Genomic DNA, 22829 nt, shown 5'->3' on the forward strand with positions numbered 1-22829 from the left:
AAGATTTTACTTATTCATTTGAGAGAGAGAGCATAAGCAGGGAGAGAGGCAGAGAGAGAGGGAGGAGCAGACTCCCCACTGAGCTGGGAGCCCGATATGGGGCTCGAGCCCAGGACATGGAGATTAGGACCTGAGCTGAAGGCAGATGCTCAACCATCTGAGCCACCCAGGCGCCCCGACCCTTACTCAATTTTGAAGGTAAATGGACAAACACGGCAGCCAGTCTGAGAAGTTTCTGGTGGCCAGAGACTTGCCCACAGGCTGTGGTTATCTACTTTCTGTGGGAAAAGAAATGACATGAGGTAGGAATATATATATGGGCAGCCTTGGAAAGCTGGGCAATTTGGTCAGGGGTCTGAAAGAAGAAAGACTTAAAAGATAAGGTTGAGGGCCTGGTTTACCCAGACCACCAAGGAAGCTACCTAGATCAGCAGAGGTGCTGGCTGAGGATAAGGGAACTCTAGAATGGGTAGTGGAGGAGGGTCTTGAGTTTTAGTTCTACCTGAAGGCCAGCTGCATTAGTGGGGGCTGAGTCTATCCCACCAACCCTTCTCTTTTAAGCTTCCCCCAGGAAAAGAGACCAGTCAGAACTCTGGAGGTGTTGAACTTGCTGTATAAAGCAAGTGGGTCTGAGTGGCATAATAGGTGGCTTTCTTGGATGCTGTGCTGTATTGCCCAGGCCCTCTGTTCTGGACCAAAGCACTTATTCTCCCAGATACTGGGCATGTTGGCTACCAAAAACTCCCAGCTAAGTCTTTCTCCAAGGATTGCCTTCAGCAGAGGAGCACTGTCTCCCCCCAAGATCATTTCCCTTGCCTGGCCTCAAGTCCAGGGCTCTTGCCCCAAGGTGGGACACGCCTGAAGGCCTATCCGTGCTTCAGAGCCCCCACTGGGTCATGTGAGGCCTCTACTGCAACTGTGCTGCTATTCAGGTGTCATCCTGAGGGCACATCCCCTGTAAAATCCTGCACACTGGGGGCTTGGGGTGTTAGTGTTTAAAGGGTAGTTTCAGTTTGAGAAGATGAAAAGTTCTGAAGATGGATGGTGGTGATGGTTGCGCAATACTGTAAATGCATTTAATTCCACTGAACTGCACAGTTAAAAACGGTTAAAATGGTAACATTTATGTTATTCTGTTTTACCACAATAAAAAAATTCCTGCACATGAATCTCTCTCAGGGTCTTCTTTTTTTTTTAATATTTTATTTATTTATTTGACAGAGAGAGACACAGCGAGAGAAGGAACACAAGCAGGGGGAGTGGGAGAGGGAGAAGCAGGCTTCCTGCAGAGCAGGGAGCCCGATGCGGGGCTTGATCCCAGGACCCTGGGATCATGACCTGAGCCGAAGGCAGACACTTAATGACTGAGCCACCCAGGCACCCCAAGGGTCTTCTTTCTTAAGGAATCTAACCAAACAACCTCTGTGAATATGGCAAAAATTGCTAGCTTCCACCAATATTCATCCTTTCTTTCTTCTTTAGTAATGGAACTCAGCCTGAAACTGCAAGTGGTTTTGTCCTTGGCCATGGTATATGAGACATGTAACTAGGATGTGAGGCACTTGACTAAGTTTGGCCAATTGAGTGTGAGAAGTGATATGGGCCACTTCCTGGTCATGCTTTTAAAGTAATAGGCATGTCCTCCACTTGTCTCTGCTCTTTTCTGCTGGCTGTGATATAGATGCAATGGCAAGAGCTAGAGCCAGAGATGGAAGCCATAGATAGAAGATGACAGAGCCACCCTACCAACCCTAGACTGATTATCTCTGGCTGTTACAGGAGATATAAATCAACTTCTGTATTGTTTAAGCCATGGAATTTGAGGTATCTTTGTTACGACAGCTCAGCCTCTATCTTAGCACTTTGATTGACTCTAAAATTCATTCCTCTCATCCTGACTCCTTTTACAAACAGCTCCTATTTCTTGTCCCCAGTTTTGAGACTCAGCATGTCCACACCATAATTTTTTTTTTTTAGAGATTTTATTTATCTGACAGAGAGAGACACAGCGAGAGAGGGAATGCAAGCAGGAAGAGTGGAAGAGGGAGAAGTAGGCTTCCTGCAGAGCAGGAAGTAGGAAGCCCAATGCGGGGCTTGATCCCAGGACCCTGGGATCATGACCTGAGCTGAAGGCAGGCGCTTAACGACTGAGCCACCCAGGCGCCCCTCCACACCATAATTTATCCTAATGCTTCCTAAACTTTGTTCCTTCTTTGTTCTTTATTTCTAATAATACCACAATTTCCTACTTATGAAGAAAGAGCCCTAAACATTCACACAGTGGAATACCATTCAGCCATTAAAAAAGAGGAGGAGGTAGCCCAAGATAATACTAATAATAGAACCATCCCCAAGATATGTTGTTAAGTGAAGAAAGTAAAGAGCAGTACAGTGTCTGTAGTATACCACTATTTGTGTTAGAAAGAAAAAAAAAAGACTACCTATCTCTATAAATATTTGTATGTGCGTAGAGTATCTTGGAAGGATAACCAAAGACTTGAGTTGCTGCTCTATTTATTTTTAATTTTTTTTAAAGTAGTCTTTACATCCAAAGTGGGGCTTGAATTCACAACCCGAAGATCAAGAGTTACATGCTCCACCAACTAAGCCAGCCGGGCACCCCTATTTGAGTTGCTGCTCTAGGTAGGACAGCTGGGGGACAAGGTGGCGGAAAAACTAATTTCTTACATATACCCATTTGAATTGTGTACTGTGTGCAAAGAGCTGCTAGACTGTACAACCCAAGGATGCACTATTCAAATTCTAATTTGTGTAACTGGCACCTTTGGGATTGTGCTGTGTGTGGCCTGAGCAGCTGTTCATATCAGTCCTGTTATGCATGTTTTCCATACTCAAAAAAAAGTTCAAGAAAATATGCTTACTCTTTGTTCTATAGTTTAAACAGAACAGCTATTTTCTGAAACTCAGTTAAAATATCCTAGGATTTCATAGATCTCTGTCTGGATTGTTATTTACATCTCTGTTACCAACCATCAATTTAAAATGAGCTTTTACTATCATTTAAGAGTTCCCAATCTTAAAAAAAAAAAGAAAAAAAAAAAAGAGTTCCCACTCCTTTCAGAAACTTCTTCAGCACTGAAATGACCAGGCAGCTTTTTCCTCTAAAGAACTCCAAGGTGAGATTGAGGGAGGCAGAACACTAAAACCTGCCTAAGGGTGTGACCTCCACAATTATCCTCCTCTTGGGTGCTATCAATGATCAATTATTTAGTATGGACTGAGGACCTGAAAAATGTTCTTAACTTTTGATGCTGCAAATTCTGCTACTATGAATTTCCCACATATCCTAAGAAAAGCATTGGCAATACACACCAAGATGTATGTACCAGAATGCTCACCGTGGCTTATTTCTATTTCTGTTGCGCAAAAACAAACCACAGAACCATAGATATAGGACTCGTTATATCTAGTACAGTTCATCTAGGTAATGGAATTCCAGATATTAGAAGAATAATGAAATGGGAAAATGATTACATTGTATTGGTAATTGATAAAAGCAAATTACAAAGCAATAGGTAAGGGTATTATCCTTAGACAATCCTAGTGTAGTGTTTGCTTTTGTTTTTTGTTTTAAGTAAGCTCTACACCCAACATGGGGTTTGAACTCACAACCCTGAGATCAAGAGTTGCATGCTTTTACTGACTGAGCCAGCCAGGTACCCCCCAATATTTTTTTAAGAAAAGTGTAGAACTATATCTAGAAAAGATATTGACCAATATGTTAATACTGCTTTTCTTTGGGAGTTGGGCTTATTATAGATTACTTTTATTTTTTCTTTGTGCTTGCCTGAATTTTCTCAAGTTACAATTAATCCTTTTTCCTCTCTTTTTTTTTTTAAGATTTTATTTATTTGACAGAGAGAGAGACAGCGAGAGAGGGAACACAAGCAGGGGGAGTGGGAGAGGGAGAAGCAGGCTTCCCGCTGAGCAGAGAGCCTGATGTGGGGCTCGATCCCAGGACCCGGGGATTATGACCTGAGCCGAAGGTAGATGCTTAATGACTGAGCCACCCAGGCGCCCCCGTTTTCTCTTATAGTTAAAAAAAATGTTACCCCTCCCAAAGTCAATTTGGGGGGCTCTTTGAGCACTTCAGTTTGCTCCTCATTAGTCTCCCATAGTACTCTGAGGCATATATAAAAATTTTATTTTATTTATTTTTTTATATACAAATTTTAAATGAGAAACATCAATCCTGGGTTATGTAGAGAATTCTTCCAACTTGATTATGTACTACAAGGAGGAGGGTAAGAGTAGAGGGTAGCAGACGGTAAGGGGGTGGGGATGGGTAAAATAGATTAAATGGTGTTGTTACCTTTGTTGTAAGTTTTCCTTCCAGAAAAAGTAACTTAATGATTTTCTAGCTAAATGAGTTATTTTACATTTGTAGAGATGACAAACTTCACTATTCACTGGGACCATATGCTTTTTTGGTATTCATATAGGCTTTGAAGTCTAAAATACATGCTGTTTAGGAATGTTAGTCTAGACTAGAGAATAACTCTCCCCTAAATAATATATAAGTATCTTTTTAAATTAGCCTTGGCAAGAAGAAATTTTAAAAATAGAAGATGTGGGTCAGAATCAAGTTCTATAAATAAATACATTCCTTATAAAACATTTATGGATTTGATTGAAGGATTATTTTAGACACATTTGTGTATAGCATAAAAACAAATTAAATGTAAAAAATTTTAATAATGAAAAAGTGAGTCCTAAAAAGACCAGCAGGTGGCATAAATAATTTATTTAATCAAAACTGCAAAGATCTATATGGTAAAAGATACCTTCCCTGACCTTTCCCCCATGAAAAAAAATCTCATGAATATTTAGACCAAAATTCCCAATTAAAGCATCACTAACAAGATTAACTTAGTTATAAATACAAAAATTAAAATTGTAGGAAAGGTAGATCTCATAGATACCAACCCAAAGCTAAATCATAAAGTTGTGTGCCTGAGCCTATCATTAAACTGAAACACAAAAGACAACATATAATGAGAGCATCTAACCTGGGTGCTCCACCCAGCACACTTCAGCATCTTTGAAGTAGGAAGAGTGTGCTGACATTGGAGACTCAAGAAAATAATGTTTTTAAAAGCTATGTGGGTGTGTATCTGCCCCAGTTAATTACTCTGCAAGAACAACATTAAGCCTCTCCTCCTTTCAAATACAACCAGAATATTGATCTCAACATTCTGTCTTTACTGGGTACTAATAATCTTCCAAGATACCAGCCTATCAGACACCTGTTGGCTGCCTTGGATCTGAAATAGGATATTTTCCTCCATTCACCAACAGGAAATGTTGACTCTGCTTACTTTTGTACCTGCTCCCCTGAAAATAGTTCCCATCCGAGAGACACATGCCAGAGAGATAGTTGACCATGTGGTGGGATTGGCCTTGACTTAACACTGGAAGAGGAGACTTTGTCAAGGGTAGTCCTGCAGGTTCTTGATTCTTAGTAGCACGTAGCACAGAGGCTCAGACCTGTGCAGACAGCATGTTGTCTAAGACCTCTAGAGCCGTTCTTCCTGACCTGGGACCCTCAACTGGAAGGCCAGGGGCCACAAACTGATCACCATAGGTTAGAATCCACATATGTGTAGTTTAGAAAAAACTGCACCAAACTATTAATAATGCTTTCTCTGGAAGGTGAGTTTATTTTTTATTTTTTATTTTTTTAAGATTTTATTTATTTGACAGAGAGAGAGATAGCGAGAGCAAGAACACAAGCAGGGGGAGTGGGAGAGGAAGACGCAGGCTCCCCGCTGAGCAGGGAGCCCCATGCGGGGCTCGATCCCAGGACTCTGAGATCATGACCTGAGCCAAAAGCAGATGCTTAACCAACTGAGCCACCCAGGCACCCCATTTATTGTTACTTCTTAAAAAAGCCTAGTCTTATAAATGTTTGTTTGTTTTTTAAAGATTTTATTTATTTATTTTTGCAAGAGAGAGCACACAAGCGAGGGGAAGGGGCAGAAGGAGAAGTAGACTTCCCGCTGAGCTGGGAACCCAATGCAGGACTCGATCCCAGCACCCCGGGATCATGACCTGAGCCAAAGACAGACCTTAACCAACTGAGCCACTGGGCACCCTCCAGTCTTTATTTGGATGAATTTAAACTTGTTTTTTAATAGACAAAGTCTCTACCCTCAAGGGGCTTATATTTTATTTATTTTTTAAAGATTTTATTTATTTATTGACAGAGACACAGCAAGAGAGGGAACACAAGCGGGGGCGGGGGAGAGGGAGAAGCAGGCTTCCCACTGAGCAGGGAGCTCGACACGGGGCTCAATCCCAGGACCCTGGGATCATGACCTGAGCCGAAGGCAGACGCTTAACACTGAGCCACCCAGGCGCCCCGAATTTAATTTTTGAGTGCAAATATTACTCAATATATATAAGCTTGACAAAACCCACCTAACCTAGAGTGTCTAAATCAGATACCTATTCAATTATGTAAATCACCAGTGACTTATTTCAGAGATTTTCCAGGGGTCTCCACTACCTGTTTCAGGAAAATGCTCCACTGTTACTGTACTGTTTGCTTTTCTGTGGACACCTTACACACAGCTACATTTTGAAGCATCACCTCTCAGGTCTTGGCCCCTTCCCCACATTAGCCAGAAAGCAATACTGGAAGTCTACAGCTTTTTCTCAAGTGAGACATTCATGGTGCTGCTCTGTGTCCTTTGCAAGCAATCATCAGTTTGCATCCCGGGTAGGCCAAATATTAATCGGAAGGCAGTTGGGGTGAAGGAATGTAGAACAAAGTTTTCTTTAAAACCATGTTATAAATAATGATTGGAATCCAAGGCCAACCCACAAAAGTTGGATTCACACATAATAAAGTTGAAACCATTCAAATTTTGGCATATAGTAGGCATTCAGTATGTATTTGCTGGATAAATGAATACTGATAGTGCTTCTTAGCAAGAGGAATTTATAGACTGAGACTCAGTCTCACTCTGCCTGCCCAGGGAGGCAACTACTCTGTTCCTAACACCTGCCAGCTGTTGATAACCACAGGTATCACAAGGCATTGCAAATTGGGGCTTGGTAACTAGGGAGATGCCTGTATTGGTGTCTTAGGCAAAGATCTTCTGGTTGAAAGCAACTTGGGGGACTTACTTTAAGGGCACCAGCCTGTTGGTGCTCATACCTTTGGATGTGGGCAATTCTCATAGAAGGATGTTTGTGGGCTGGAATATGAAGTATTTATTATATTTGGTGTTTTAGAACGTCCCGCCATTTTCGTTTAGACTCATTTGCTGTTAAGGAATTGAGATTCATTAACGTTAGCTAAAATAAAGGGATTTATTGTAAGAAGTGATCAGAAGTCTACCATTAATCCAAATAAGAATCATCACCAGGCTTCCTGTGGCTAGGGTGGAGGGAGGTTCTGGGCTCAAAAGTTGTTCAGAAGCCCTCAGCTGCAGGGCTCTGTGGCCTTTCCTGCTGATGCTCCTCCACTGATAGGCTGTGAATACACATCTGCATTGTTCCACCTGCCTCCCACAGAGAGGGAGAACCTGTGGCATCGGGCAACAGGGTGAAGGTCATTGGTTAGCATGAAAATTGGCAGCCCTCCCTGATGAATTAGCTATGGTCCAGAAGGACAGGGTGCGGGGCCATGCGTAGGCACGTGGGGAGCAGATCATAGCTATCTAGCAAGGAGGACTATGGGGGCCCTTAATTTAATATCGCTCTTGTAACCAATAGAATGTGGCAGAAGTGACTTCTGGGTCAAAAAGGGCCATGCAGTTTCCACCTATTTCTCCTGGAATGCTTGCTCTTGGGATGATCCCTTTTGGAAGCCAGCAGCCATGCTGTGAGAAGCCCAAGCCTCTTGGAGAAGACATCGTAGGTGTTCCAGTCAGTAGTCCCAGCTGAGGCCAACCTTTGCATCATAACAGCCCAGGCACCAGATATGAGTGATGGAAACCAGATTATCACTGCCCCCAGCTATTCAAATCACCCCCAGTATTTGAATTCCCAGCTAAGGACCTAGGCACCATGGAGCAGAGACAAGACATCTCTGCTGCACCGGACCCACATTCCTCACCTACAGGGTTTGTGAGTATAATAAGATGGTTATGGTTTTATACCACTAAATTTGGGGTAGTTTGATACAACAGTAGAAACCAGAATATAAAGCAGAACACATCCAAAGAACCCAAAAGAAGGTGGTATGGCAGACCAGCATGGGCTCTTACTAGATACCTGAAGTAACAACCATCTCTGCTGCTTTCTACCATGAGAAGTCCAAAATCAGATAAAGAGAAAGGCAAGATCATCTGAAGCAAGTGTGGTTGGGAAGATTATGGAGATGTGGCTTATGCCTCTGTATAATCCCTAAACCAAGCAGAACACGTTATTCATTTTCAGTCTCTCCCATTTACTGTAGAGATAAATACAGAGGCCTCTGGTTCCACCTAGGTTTACTTTACATCAGGCTTCCTTATTGAGGGTGGCTCTCCCCCCACTCTGAGCAACAACCCAACAGATGTCTCAGCTTCCCTCCACGTGTCCCTGTTCTGCAGCTTGCTAACGCCAGGCAACTGCTGCACACCCTGGCGATGCTTCCATCCCACCTCCAGCAAAACCATCTTCCTGTTAGTCGCCCTAGTTCTCCAAACACTGGAGAAGGAAAGGCAAGAAATGCTGTCATTTCTTTTGGCCCAGATATGATTCCCCTGTTGCCTGGGCCATTCTACAATGGGCATCAATTTCAAGGACACCCTGCTGTGGCTCACTCTACTTGATTGTATGGCTTTGCATGGATTGTAAATCAGGAGGCATTAGATCTTTAGGTCATTTGCACATGGTTTACACTGTGGAATGCACTCAGGGTGCAGGGCAAATGCCTGCTGACCCCATGTTTATTTTTTCAGCTGGTGATTGAAGCTCTGGCCCAGTTATAATAGATGGGAATGCCAATGTCTTGTCCATTTTCAACTTTAGTGCAAATCTTGCATTGAATAGGGGTCATATTTCTACTCTCAGCATGTAAAATAAAAGTAATTGTCATGTATGTGTTTCCAAAATAAATATCATTGTGTTTGCCCTCCCACCTCCACTCCATAGAACTGTTTATTTTTATAAAGACATGAACATGGAAAAATAATATTCCAGGCTTCTGGGGGAATGTTATTAATATCTCCAAGAATGGGGGGCATCTGGGTGGCACAGTCGGTTAAGCATCAAACCCTTGGTTTAGGCTCAGGTCCTGATCTCAGTGTCGTGAGATCAAGCCCCTCGTGGGGCTCCGCGCTGAGTGCCGAGTCGGCTTAAGACTCTCTCCCCGATCCCTGTGTGCTCGCTCTCTCTCTCTCAAATAAATAAATTTTAAAAATATATATCTCCAAGAATGGACAGACCTGTGAGCCTGTACTGCTGGCCGATACGCTGGGTGTGAAGCAGCTCATTGTGGCAGTCAATAAGATGGCCATCACGGAACCCCCTTATAGTAGTGCACACTTGAGGAGATCTGCAAGGAGGTGAAGGCCTAAATCAAGCAAGATCAGTTACAACTCTGAGGTTGTCGCCTTTGTGCCCATCTCAGGCTGGCATGGGGACAACATGCTAGAACCCAGCACCAAGATGTCCTGGTTCAGAGGCTGGAAGATCACCAGGAAGGAAGGAAATGTGGTGGCCACAACACTGCTAGAAGCGCTGGACTCCGTCATGCCCCTGCCTGCCCTATGGACGAGCCCCTGCGGCCAGCTCTACAGAATGTGTACAAGATGAGGGCATTGGCACTGTGCCCGTGGGCTGGGGGGAAACAGGCTTCCTCAAGCCAGGCCTGGTGGTGACCTTTGCACCATGAGGCCCTGGCTGAGGCCCTGTCAGGTGACAACGTGGGCTTCAATGTGAAAAATGTGTCAGTGAAGGGCATCAGGTGGGGCTACGTGGCGGGAGACAGCAAGAATGACCTGCCCTTAGACGTGGAGAGCTTCATCTTCCAGGTGATCATTCTCAACCACCCTGGCAGCATTGCAGCTGGCACTCATCAGTTCTGGACTGCCACACGGCCCATATCGCCTGCAAGCTTGCAGAGATCAGGGAGAAGATTGACTGGCATTCAGGCAGGAAGCTGGAAGACAATCCCAAAGCCCCGAAGTCTGGGGATTCAGCCATCATTCAGATGATTCCAGGAAAGCTCATGTGTGTGGAAAGCTTCTCGGAGTACCTGCCCCTTGGTTGCTTCACGGTGTGCGACATGAGGCAGACAGTGGCTGTTGGGGTCTTCAAGGCTGTGGAGAAAACAGCAGCAACTGGTGGCAAAGTCACCAAGTCTGCCATGAAAGCAGCCAGGAAGTGAGGGGTGACAACTACGTCAGGCCTTTCCAGGCCAGGGGCAACCCAGGAGGAGCCACAGCTGGAAAAGAACGGCTCAAGGAGAAGCCTTGGACTTCCTCTTCTCTTGCCTGAACAATCTTAAACCTGTCCCTGCTAATGCAGTTTTCTTTTTGCTGATGAGTTTGAGGCATGGGAATAAAGCACAGGAAGTCTTTGGAGTTTGGAAGGAAGGTTTTTCTTTTAATTATAAAGATGTTTATTTTTTTAATTTTTTAAAAGATTTTATTTATTTATTTCACAGAGAGACAGCGAGAGAGGGAACACAAGCAGGGGGAGTGGGAGAGGGAGAAGCAGGCTTCTCGCTGAGCAGGGAGCCCGATGTGGGGCTCAATCCCAGGACCCTGGGATCATGACCTGAGCCGAAGGCAGACGCTTAACAACTGAGCCACCCAGGCGCCCCTAATTATAAAGACTTTTAAAAAATGTTTTATTTATTTTAAGTAATCTCTATACCCAACATGGGGCTTGAACTCACAACCCTGAGATCAAGAGTCACATGCTCTTCCAACCGAACCAGCCAGGCGCCCCATAATTATAAAGTCTTTTTAAAAAATATTCTACTCTATAATCTGTGACCACTATTCTGCCTGTAGTATCCCACACCTCCTTCACTGAATAACATACTCATTTTTCTATGTTTTAATCATTTAACAAATATTGATTGAGTGCCTACTATGAGCCAGATAGATATTGGGAATTAAAGGGTGATCAAGATAGCAAAATGAGGTTCTTTCCTTAATGGCATCTATATTTAGTTTCAGGGAGACAGACAGTAAACAAGTAAATAAATAGATGAGGTAATTTATTTTTATTTATTATTATTATTTTTTAAGTAATCTCTACACCCAAGTGAGGCTCCAACTCACAGCTCTGAGATCAAGAGTTGCATGGTCCACCGATTGAGGCAGCCAGATGCCCCAAATAAGGTAGAAAGAAAATAAGCAGGGGTAATGAACAACTAACGTCACTTTAGGTAGAGTGGTCAGGGAATGCTTCTCTGAGACCTAGAACCTATGAAGGAGCCAGTCATGCAAAGAGTCTGGAGCAAGCGCTGCAGGCAGAGGAAACAGCAAATACAGAAGCCCAAAGGTTTGGAAAGAGTTTGGAAGAAGTCAGAATGGAGCTGGGGAGGTAGGCAAAGGCCAGATCAAGCAGGACTTATGGGCTTCTCCACTGAGGTGATTTTTCCCAAGGGAATGACATGATCAGATCTATATTTTTAAAGTATCAGAGCTTAATTTGGCTGATGTGAGGAATGGATGGGAGGTAGGTTGGGGTTAATCAGGAAGGTGGAAACCAGTCATAAGACTACAACCATCCATAAGAAGAGTGTGCTTCTCTTGTGCCATCAGCAAAATGTATGTTTTGAGTGTTTTTTAGACAGTGGTCACAGATTGGCTTTGATTAATTTACATGCATTTTTGGCTACTACTAGTTAGCTAGTCGGTACCCTTCTCTTAACATCTTTGGTTCTGTGTCTCACCAGCTGAACAAATCACCATCCTGAACCTGTGAAAATGCAATAAACATATTGATTCAACACTACAAATGTTTTGAGCACCTGGTACGTGTAAGGCACTGTGTTAAGATTTGGATATTCAAGGGGAGCCTGGGTGGCTCAGTCTTAAGCGGCTGCCTTCTGCTCGGGTCATGATCCCAGGGCCCTGGGATCAAGCCCCATGTTGGGCTCCCTGCTCAGTGGGGAGTCTGCTTCTTCCTCTCCTGCTGCCCCTCCCTCTCGTGCTCTCTTCTCTCGTTTTCACTCTCTCAAATAAATAAAATCTTTAAAAAAAAAAAGATTTGGATATTCAAAAATAAATGACACTTGGTTACACCTCTCCAGGAAACTACAGTCTGAGAACAAGAAGGCAGCCTACCAGAGACAAGTAAATCAAAAACAAGCTGGGGCTTTGCTTTTTTTGTGGGAGTAGAATAAACCCCCAGAGCCCTGGGAGCAGAATGATTCTATAGATCGCTAGATGGGCTGGGGAGAGAAGAATCAGAAAGACTCAGCTTACATCAGAAACGAAAAGAGAATTTGTATTCTCAACTTCTTTTCATCTATGCAGCTTTTCCTGGAGTGGAGCCCCTGCACCTGATGTGCTGGTGTGATTTTCTTTTTACTTCCTGATATCTGGAATGATAGAATCCAGTGAAAAAGAGAAATCATCTAGGGGTGCCTGGTGGCTCAGCCGATTGAGGGCCCACCTCTTGGTTTCGGCTCAGGTCATGATCTCAAGGTTGTGAGACTGAGCCCCACATCAGGCCCCACCCTCAGTGGGGAGTCTACTTGAGATTCTCTCCCTCTGCCCTTCCCCCCACTTGTGTTCTCACTCTCTCCCTCTCTAAAATAAATAAAAAACCTTTAAAAAAAAAAAAGAGAGGTCCTCTGGCTTCAAGGAAGTTTAGAGCCAGCTCATTCATAAAAAGTGATTTCTCCAATCAAACAAAATATTTTCCACAATGCAATATCACATGTCCTTCCCTTGTCAAATAAAAACTTCCATGAGTCATGACATTAAAAAAAATACCTTAAATAAAAAACATGTGGAAAAATTCCTTTTGAAGAGGGACCCCTCCCCAACACGACAGCAAGCTAGAAACTGAGGTCTGCCACCTCCTTTTGTTCTTAGCAAAATCCAGGTGGTTGTACAAATTAGATGTGTGATGGTTTTAAAATATGTCTGCAAATTCTTTAACACCCTTCAAAATATGGAGTTGAAATTTTCTTCCCTTGACTGTGAGTAGGCTAAGCAACTAACAAATAGAATATGACAGAAGTGATAGTGTCTTTGAGATTAGGACATAAAAGACATTATGCTTTGGATCACTTGCTCTGGGGAAAGTCAGTTGCCTTCTTCTGACGACACTCAATAAGCCGATGGAGAGGCCATATAGTGAGGAGCTGAGACCTCCTGCCAACAGCCCTGTGAGGGAGCCATCTTGGAAGTGGATCTTCCATTCACAGTCACGCCTTCAGATGTCTACAGTCCCTGCTGATATCGAGAGAAACCTCCTGAGAGACACTAAACCAGAACCAGCCTGCTAAAGCACTCCAGAGTTCCTTACCCACAGAAAATGTGATTATAAGTGTTTGTTGTCTAAACTATTGTGTTTGGGCCCCTGGGTGGCTCAGTCAGTTAAGCGTCTGCCTTTGGCTCAGGTCATGATCAGGTCAGGACCCTGGGGTCCTGGGATCGAGCCCCACGTCAGGCTCTCTGCTCCTCAGGGAGCCTGCTTCTCCCTCTCCCTCTGGTATTTGCCCTGCTTGTCCATGCTCTCTCTCACTCTCTGTCAAATAAATAAATAAATCTTTAAAAAAAATAATGTAAACCATTGTGTTTTAAGGTGATTTTTTATACAGTATTAGAGAACTAATACAAGATGATAATGATAAAGCATTTAAACATACACTGTAAATATTCAGTAAATGTTAGTCATTGTTGTTGCTGCTATGTTCTCCTTTGTATCCTTAGCACCTAATACCTGCTACCTGGTAGGAGCTCAGTATACAGCATGTGAGTGGATGAGTAAATAAATGGACACATAAAGTAAAATGAAGGGTTGAGGCAATCATCCATGGCAGTTGTTTCTGAAGTTATTTGAGAAAGGACATTTCAAAAAAAAATATGACCCCGTATATCAATCAGGGTTGAATCAAGAAAACAGACACTACTTTGGGTATTTCATTTTTTTAAGTTTTTGTTTAAATTCTAGTTAGTTAACGTATAGTGTAATATTGGTTTCAGGTGTAGAATTTAGTGATCCATCACTTACATATAATACCCACACATCACAAGTGCCCTCCTTAATACCCATCACTCATTTAGCCCAACGTTCATTTAGCCCATCCCCCACCCATCTACCCTCCAGCAACCCTCAGTTTTTTCCCTATAGTTAAGAGTCTGTTATGGTTTGCCTCCCTCTCCTTTTTTTCCCTCCCTTCTATGTTTATCTGTTTTGTTTCTTAAATTCCACATATGAGTGAGATCATATGGTAATTGTCTTTCTCTGACTGATTTATTTTGCTTAACATAATACACTCTAGCTCCATCCACATCGTTGCAAATAGCAAGATTTCATTCTTTTTGATGACTGAGTGATACTCCATTGTATGTTTATACCACATCTTTATCCATTCATTAGTAGGTGGACGTTTGGGCTCTTTCTATAGTTGGGCTATTGTTGATAATGCTGCTATAAACATCGGGGTGCATTGCCCCTTCAAATCACTATTTTTGTACCCTTTGGGCGAATACCTAGTAGTGCAATTGCTGGATCATAGGGTAGTTCTATTTTTAACTTTTTGAGGAACCTCTATACTGTTTTCCAGAGTGGCTGCACCAACTTGCATTCCCACGAACAATGTAAGAGGGTTCCTCATTCTCCACATCCTTGCCAACATCTGTTGTTTCCTGAGTTGTTAATTTTAGCCATTCTGACAGGTGTGAGGTGGTATCTTATTGTGGTTTTGATTTGTATTTCCCTGATGATGAGTGATGTTGAGCATCTTTTCATGTGTTTGTTAACCATCTCTATGTCTTCTTTGGAGAAATGTCTGTTCATGTCTTCTGCCCATTTCTTGATTGGATTATTTGTTTTTTGGGTGTTGAGTTTGATAAGTTCTTTATAGATTTTGGGTACTAACCCTTTATCAAACATGTCATTTGTCATCTTCTCCCATTCCATTGCCTTTTAGTTTTGTTGATTGTTTCCTTTACCGTGCAGAAGCTTTTTATCTTGATGAAGTCTCAATAGTTCGTTTTAACTTGTTTCCCTTGCATCCAGAGATGTGTCTAGTAAGAAGCTGCTACAGCTGAGATCAGAGAGGTTGCTTCCCGTTTTCTCCTCTAGGATTTTGATGGCTTCCTGTCTCACATTTAGGTCTTTCATACCTTTCATCCATTTTGAATTTATTTTTGGTGTAAGAGTGGTCCAGTTTCATTCCATTTCATGTTGCTGTCCAGTTTTCCCAACACCATTTGTTGAAGAGAATATCTTTTTTCCATTGGATAGTCTCTCCTGCTTTGTTGAAGATTAGTTGACCATATAGTTATGGGTCCATTTCTGGGTTTTCTATTCTGTTCTATTGATCTATGTGTCTGTTTTTGTGCCAGCACCGTACTGTCTTGATGACTATGGCTTTGTAATATAGCTTGAAGTCCAAAATCATGATGCCTCCAGCTTTGCTTTGCTTTTTCAAGATTTCTTTGGCGATTCAGGATCTTTTGTGGTTCATACTTTGGGTATTTCAAACAGAGGGAATTTAATATTAGGAATTGGTTACATAAGAAACGGAAGAGTTGAGAAACAAAACAGGGAGGAATGAGGCAACCTAAAGATTAGCCAGAGCAGGAAGCCTATGTTATTCCTAGAGCTAAAGGGACAATGAGAGGAGGTGGTATGGCCACAGTCCAGAAGTTGGAGCCATCCATAGTGAGACTCCGGAAGGATGGTTGTTGGACCCATGCCATGAGAGAGAAGCCACCTGAATTACACGGAGATAAAGTGGAAGAAATACCTTGGTTTCTTCCTTTCTCTTGCCCTCCAGTCTTTTACCAGGGCATCCCATTGGCCAGATCTCCCAGAAAGCCAGCTAGCAAAGGAGCCTAGGGAAATGGAAATATTTCCTATGAAATAGATCAGAGCAGGAGAGGGTAAGGAATGGATCAAAGAGCAAAAATTATGTGTACATAGTAATATTTGTAATAATACATGTATACATGTATTTATGTATATATGTGTATGTGTATATAAATATATAGATATAATTCTACATATGAGTGAGATCAGATGATAATTGTCTTTCTCTGATTGACTTATTTTGCTTAGCATAATACCCTCTAGTTCCATCCACATCATTGCAAATGGCAAGATTTCATTTTTTGGATGGCTGAGTAGTATTCCATTGTGTGTGCTTATTTATCCATTCATCTGTTGATGGACATCTTGGCTCTTTCCATAGTTTCGCTATCGTGGACATTGCTGCTATAAACACTGGGGTGCAGGTGCCCCTTCAAATCACTATTTTTGTATCTTTGGGGTAAATCCCTAGTAGTGCAATTGCTGGGTCACGGGGAAGCTCTGTTTTCAAATTTTTGAGGAACCTCCATACTGTTTTCCAGAGTGGCTGCACCAGCTTGCATTCCCACCAACAGTGTAGGAGGGTTCCCCTTTCTCCACATCCTCTCCAACATCTGTTGTTTCCTGAGTTGTTAATTTTAGCCATTCTGACAGGTGTGAGGTGGTATCTCATTGTGGTTTTGACTTGTGTTTCCCTGATCATGAGTGATATTGAGCATTTTTTCATGTGTTTGTTGGCCATTTGGATGTCTTCTTTGGAGAAATGTCTGTTCATGTCTTCTGCCCATTTCTTTTTTTTTTTTTTAAAGATTTATTTATTTATTTATCTGACAGAGAGAGATACAGTGAGAGAGGGAACACAAGCAGGAGGAGTGGGAGAGGGAGAAGCAGGCTTCCCGCAGAGCGGGGAGCCTGATGTGGGGCTCAATCCCAGGACGCTGGGATCATGACCTGAGCCGAAAGCAGATGCTTAACAACTGAGCCACTCAGGCGCCCCTTTCTGCCCATTTCTTGATTGGATTATTTGTCCTTTGGATGTTGATAAATTGTTTATAGATTTTGGATACTAGCCCTTTATCTGTTAAGACATTTGCAAATATCTTCTCCCATTCTGTGAGTTGTCTTTTGGTTTTTGCTGACTGTATCCTTCACTTTGCAGAAGCTTTTTATCTTGAGGAAGTTCCACTAGTTCGTTTTTGCCCTTGTTTCCCATATGTGGAATTTAAGAAACAAAACAGAGGATCAGAGGGGAAGAGAGGAAAAAATAAAACAAGACAAAACCAGAGGGAGACAAACCATAAGAGACTGTTAATCATAGGAAACAAACTGAGGGTTGCTGGAGGGGAGGGGGATGAGGGAATGGGGTAACTGGGTGATGGACATTAAGGAACCCATAGGATGTAATGAGCACTGGGTATTATATAAGACTGATGAGGGGTGCCTGGGTGGCTCACTTGGTTAAGCGATTGCCTTCAGCTCAGGTCATGATCCCAGGGTCCTGGGATCAAGCCCCGTATCAGGCTCCCTGCTCGGCGGGAAACCTGCTTCTCACTGTCCCACTTGTGTTCCCTCTCTCGCTGTCTCTCTCTCTCTCTGTCAATTAAATAAATAAATAAAATCTTAAAAAAAAAAAAGACTGATGAATCATTGACCTCTACTTCTGAAATTAATAATACATTATATGTTAAATGAATTTAAATAAAAAATTTAAAAAAGAAACAAAATAAATACTAGATCTAAAAAATAATAATAAATAAATAGATATACAGACAGAAAATGATAAAGCAAATGTGGAAAATGACCAACACACACCAAAAAAGAAAAATATAAAAAGCATTATTTTATTTTATAGGTTTAAATGTAAAGTATACTTTTTGTACAATTAATAAGAACACATATTAAGGGGTGCCTGGGTGGCTCAGTTGGTTAAGCGGCTGCCTTTGACTCAGGTCATGATCTCATGGGTCCTGGGATCAAGCACCATGTCAGGTTCCCTGCTCAGCAGGAAGTCTGCTTCTCCCTCTGCCTCTCCCCACCACCCCCACCCCCACCCCATCCCCACTCATTCTTTCTCTCTCTCTCTCAAATAAATAAAATCTTAAAAAAAAAAGAAAACCACTAATCTAGATGATCAATCAAAACACTTTTTTTAAAATTTTTTATTGTTATGTTAATCACCATACATTACATCATTAGTTCTTGATATAGTGTTCCATGATTCATTGTTTGTGCATAACACCCAGTGCTCCACGCAGAACGTGCCCTCCTTAATACCCATCACCAGGCTAACCCATCCCCCCACTCCCCTCCCCTCTAGAACCATCAGTTTGTTTTTCAGAGTCCATCGTCTCTCATGGTTCCTCTCCCTCTCTGACTTACTCCCCTTCATTCTTCCCCTCCTGCTATCTTCTTCTTTTTCTTTTTTCTTAACATATCTTGCATTATTTGTTTCAGAAGTACAGATCTGTGATTCAACAGTCTTGCACAATTCACAACGCTCACCATAGCACATACCCTACCCAATGTCTATCACCCAGCCACCCCACAATCAAAACACTTTTACCCTGAACTTTTTTTTTGGTTTAGTGCTAAGATACTTGATAAAATTCAAAAAGATGCTTGATTAGAATAATAATATTAATAATAATTATTATTAGGATATAATATTTCTATTTCCTGATTTATATAGTAGTGCTATGCTTGTATAAGAGAAAAATCTTATATTTTAGGATGTACACATTATTTAGGGGTAAAGGGACATCATCATATGTGTATCATGTGTCAAACTGTTCAGGAACAAAAAGTATATATAAATGAAGTATAAGTACATTTTAGGTTAAACATTTTATTTAAGTGTAAATATATTTTATTTTATAAAAAATATTTTTATACTAAAATATTTATGTTTGGAGAATCTGGGTAAAGGGAATTCTTGTTCTATTCTTGCAATGTTAAAATATAAGTTAAAAATAAAACATTTTGCTTAACTTACATATGATGGAACTGGGAGAGGGTTTGGGAGGGACTGATTAATAAATCATTTAAGGAAAATAAGAGAAGAGGGGTGCCTGAGTCACTCAGTCGGTTAAGCATCTACCTTTGCTCAGGTCATGATCCCAGGGTCCTGGGATGGAGTCCTCATCCGGCTCCCTGCTCAGCGGGGAGTCTGCTTCTCCCTCTCCCTCTGCTGTTCTCCCTGCTTGTGCCCTCTCTCTCTCTCAAATAAATAAATAACATCTTGAAAAAAAAAAAGGAAAAAAAATAAGAGAAGAAAGACAAACTTTTGGCCAAATCTGAAAGAGGGCCAGCATGGTGTCTTTCGATCTCTAGCAAGCTGCACACAGTGTCTGCAACTTGCAGCAGATGGCCGGTGACATTCCTGCAGCTGATGACATCTTCAGCTCTCCACCCACAAACCTCTGGAAGGTGAAGATGGAAAGGAACAGCCTGGCAGGATTTATAGAGCATTCCAATACTCTTAGCTCCCTTCCCTAGTGACAAGTCTCAAAATGAAAGACACCAGACTGAGAGAAGAATTTTGAGAAATCTAAGACATTTGTAAATGTAAGAAGATGAAGGAAATATGATTCACTTGGCAAGTAGAGGGGAAAAATAAACCTTAAATGATCTAGTAAATGTGTAAAAATGTGGGATGAAGCTTAAAACTCCAAAGAGGCCATCAGCATATTGTAAATTAAATTTCCTGAAAGATTGTCTGGGATTAAACTGGTACCCTGTGTACGTGAACTTCATATAGAGGCAAAGAGCTTTGTCTCCTATAAATTGAGAACATTAATCTAGAAGTTTTCTCTAAAATCAAGACATAATATCTGAAAGCAAGGCTCAAAAATTGTATCAACCACTATTTACCAATCTTTCAGAAAATGATGGGCACCCAAGGAAAACTGTACAAGGAAAACAAACAGGCAATTTACAAGAAGAAATGCAAAATGCCAAAAAAGATCATTTTTTTAAACCTGCCAAATAATAAAAATACAAATTTATGCAATGACAAAATACCATTTTTATTAATCACATTGGCAAATTGCTTTTATCTAAGTAAACTGTTTGCCTACATGGGGATCAAACTCACAACCCCAAGATCAAGAGTTACATGCTCTACTGACTGAGCCAGCCAGGTGCCCCCTGGCAAATTGCTTTTTAAAAAATTTTAACACCTAGTGTTAGTAAAGGTGGGACAAAGGAATGTACATACTTATTATACATATAAAGAAAGAGCATAAATCGGTGCTTTCTAGAGTGTAATTTTCCCAAATAGTGTTTTTTCCCTAAACAGATAGAGCTGGAGATGCTCCTTAGGAAGCACAGGAGGGGCCAATTGGGAAGCTGAGACCCCCAGTCCAGAAGACCGAGTCAATAAAGAGATGTAGAGGATGCAGGGTTTGGACAATTTGGGAAATTTTGAGAATTTAGGAATTGGGAGAATCAGGAAATATGGTGAGCACAGGAATCCTAGGATGCTCCCTGATTTAGGGAAAAGGAAACTCAGGCTTTAACTTTTTAAAATTGATATCAATGATGAAAGTACTCCTGATCATTCTTAGTACACACCCTGAGTTCAATTGGCCAGCCAGATCTTCTTCTCTAAACCTAGGATACTAGTCACATACCTAATCAAAAGATCATCCATAAGAAAAAATCTGGGCTTTTTTTTTAAGGTTCATTTGAATACAATTAGACCTCAAGTAGTACCAATTTATGGGGACTTCTAAAGGACAGAAAGAAACAACACAATTCATTTGGGGTCAACAAACTTCTCTGAACCACTCATTCTCTGCCTGGGCCTCTGAGACACCCCAGCCCCTCCAATTCCAGACCCTGTCCAGAGGTCGTCCTTTCCCGGAGTACTCTGAGGTAGGACGCTGAGGGGCAGGGCCCGTCCTCAACATCCTCAGAATTGTAGCCTAGCACAAACCTCTACTCAGAAAGATAAATTTAAATTCCAAGTTTGACAGAAAAATCTCCATTCATACTGAACTGTAATCAGAAACCTAAGGCATTTCTACATCTTGGAAGAGATATTCCGGATTTCCCAAAGAAATGCTTGAAGAAATCAATTCCTCAAAACTGAAATTGTTACCCTCAATCTGGGAAATTTAATTTCATGCTTCCAAATGGATATGATGCTTTGTTTTGCAGGGCACACATAGCTCTAATTATACGGAAACTGTGCAAGAGGGAACCACATGGCAATCATCATGCAGTTGGAGAGTAATTATCGGTTCCCTTCTGTTGTCTAAACCACAGCCACAAATAAAATATTAAAATTGTAAATAATATAGTAATTAATTCTGTTAACTCTTTGGACAGTGTTTTTACCAGGTGTATAGGCCTTGGGAGAGGGAAATGTTTAATCATAAAAATGTCAAGCCTCAATTTTCCCAAACAAAAGAACTTTAAAACAGAAGGAAAAATCCTAAGATCTACATAGCATCTAGCTAAAAAAAAAAAAAAAAAAAAAAAAGCTGAACTGCCTGTTTTTTGCCTTAAGGAAACTGTAAAGTATTGAGATATCCAGCTTTGGATATCTGGCAATGGAGCCAGAATGTTAGTCAACCCTGTTAGTTTTGCTAATTCATTCAAAATAAAAAGGATCCCAACCTGGAAAATGGGATCTGTCAAAGCTGATTTGACAGTTGAGGTGCTTACTGTGAAAGCCTGCCTAAGGAGGTTTCTCCCTCAACTGCTTTCGCATTTCTCCCCACTCTCCAGATAATTGTTATTTAACAAATATTTGTGTGAAGAACCTACTAAAATGTCAGGTAAGGAGATTTCTAGAGAATTTCTTTGATTGCTCCAATTGCCTGGTGCAGTGCTAAGCACAGAATCAAACACAGTCCCAATATGGGTCACGACAGGAAATTCTAAGATCGCTGCCGTACGTTTCGCGCCAGCTGTCTCAGCCACTGATCATATTAAGCAGTCAGTTTTCACTGAGTGTCTACCCTGGCCAAGCACTGTCGATCGACTGAGCCAATCAAGTTGGCATTAGCCTTTTGGAATGTGAAGCTAGGAGGAGTTAGACTTTTCTGTCAAAGTCTGCCTCGGATTTTGTGTCCTAGGCAGGCAGCATACATTAACAGGGCACCAAACTTGGCGGAGAGACGTGCATCATAGACGTGTGCGGGAGTCGAGAGACTAAAAAACGTAGTTCCGATGCTGTAAGAGTTTTATAGTCAAGCTAGGGATTAAGAATTTTGGTGCTGCTGTCAATTATATTACAATAAAACATTTAAAGAAAGAAGAATTTTGGTGCTGGGAAGGACATTAGAGATAAAGAGATCAGTGAATAGATTCTCAAGTCCCATACTCTTGGGGTGGTCAGTCACTATGCACACCCACCTCCACCCCCTGCCAGTCACAGAGGGTCTGCTTATATGTTTGCTGCCATTTTGCATATGTTATTCCATGTTATTACGTAGGTAAATCCCATATTAATTTCAAAAGGGACAAAAAGGTATAGAGGAAAATGTGTCGCCACCACTCCTGGTCCCCAGCCATCCAATTCCTCATCTCAGAAGCAACCCATGATACAACTTTCTTGCATGTAATCGTAGAGATGGTTTGTGCATCTATGAACATGTACGTGTGAAGGAAGATATGGGGGTAGAGATATACAAAATAGTATATTATGACTACTATTCTGCTCCTTGATTTTTCACTTAATTTGGAGATTATAATCTTGGAGATCCCATGTCAGAACTAACAGACCCCCTTATTTTTTAAATTTAATTTTCTAATGAGAAATTAGTTACATGGTCCAAAATTAATTTAAAAATAAAAGTTTCTCTCTCACCCATGTCTCCAGTCACCAAGAACTAACAAACCTTTATTATTTGTTC

The 22829-nt window shown here is 41.6% G+C and overlaps 1 pseudogene; it reads left to right on the forward strand.

The window, feature by feature from the left end:
• Positions 1-5765: 5765 nt before the first annotated feature.
• On the forward strand, positions 5766-10345 carry LOC113937716 (annotated as a pseudogene).
• The last annotated feature ends 12484 nt before the right edge of the window (positions 10346-22829 follow it).

The sequence above is a fragment of the Zalophus californianus genome, chromosome 8 (genome assembly GCF_009762305.2).
Source record: "Zalophus californianus isolate mZalCal1 chromosome 8, mZalCal1.pri.v2, whole genome shotgun sequence".
Classification (NCBI taxonomy): Eukaryota; Metazoa; Chordata; class Mammalia; order Carnivora; family Otariidae; genus Zalophus; species Zalophus californianus.